Below are 1,176 nucleotides of genomic sequence, written 5' to 3' on the forward strand. Positions count from 1 at the left end.
GTGTGTGTGTGTGTGTGTGTGTGTGTGTGTGTGTGTGTGTGTGTGTGTGTGCGGCTAGGTAAGGATAATCAACAATCTGCTTGGGCTCAGTTACGTCCTGGATTCAAGCTCTGAGCTCATGTCTCAGAAGTCCTAATGTGTGTCAAGTATGTAAACACTGACTCAGCACGAACCATAATGTTTTCCTGTTTTTTCTGCTAGCTACKTTTAGCTACTCTTCTGCTATTTTGAAAATTTAGCAATTGTTTTGTAATGCTTAGCTTTTTGCTATAATTCCTAAACATCCAGCAGTTATCTAATAATAATTGATACTTTTTAGCTTTTAGCAAGCTATTCTTCTGGTACTTTTAGCTTTTAACTACCAATATGATACTTTTAGTGCATATGTTGCTAGCCTTTTAGCTAGCCTTTTACTAGTTTTAGTTTCATGATAGCGATCTGAAAATTCTGTCTAGCCTTTCACTGGTTGTAGTTCCTTGATGGCATTTTAAAATGTTTAGCTAGCCTTTTCCTAGTTTTAGCTACTTGTTAGCTATATTAACATTTAGCTAACCTTTTACTACTTTTAGCTTATTGCTAGCACTTTAAAACATTTCACTAACATTTTACTATTTTCAGCTTCTTGCTAGATTTTTAAGACCTTAAGTTAGCGTTTTCTAGGTTTTATCATCTTGCTAGATTTGAGAAACTTGTAGCTAGTCTTATACTAGTTTTAGCTTCTTGCTAGCTTTTTGATACTTTAAACTAGTCTTTCAATGTGTTAGTAATTAGCTCACCTGTGATATTTTTAGCCTCTTGCTTGCTTTTTGATGCTTTAGGTTAGCTTTATGCTGTTTTAAATTGTATCTAGCTTTTTTTGCTCCTTTTAGACATTAGCTATTGTTTTGCCATGTTTTGCTTTTAACGTTTATGGTGYGTTCACACCAAACGCGATTTCAGCGTCAGGAGCAGCAGGTTTACATGCAAAGTCTATGGTGGAGGCGCTTCAAGCAACGTCGGGAAGTTCTGCGGCGCCTCAAGCGCGATTAGAGCAGCGCGATTTGAACGATTTGGACGATCTGAGCGTCGAACGCTCAGATCGTCCAAATCGTCCAAATCGTCCAAATCGCTGAAGTTGGGAAATCTGAACTTTTGCAGCTCGACGCGCAGCGTCAACCAATCAGAGAGACTCCACTG

Source organism: Austrofundulus limnaeus, unplaced genomic scaffold, assembly GCF_001266775.1.
Source record: "Austrofundulus limnaeus strain Quisiro unplaced genomic scaffold, Austrofundulus_limnaeus-1.0 Scaffold208, whole genome shotgun sequence".
Classification (NCBI taxonomy): Eukaryota; Metazoa; Chordata; class Actinopteri; order Cyprinodontiformes; family Rivulidae; genus Austrofundulus; species Austrofundulus limnaeus.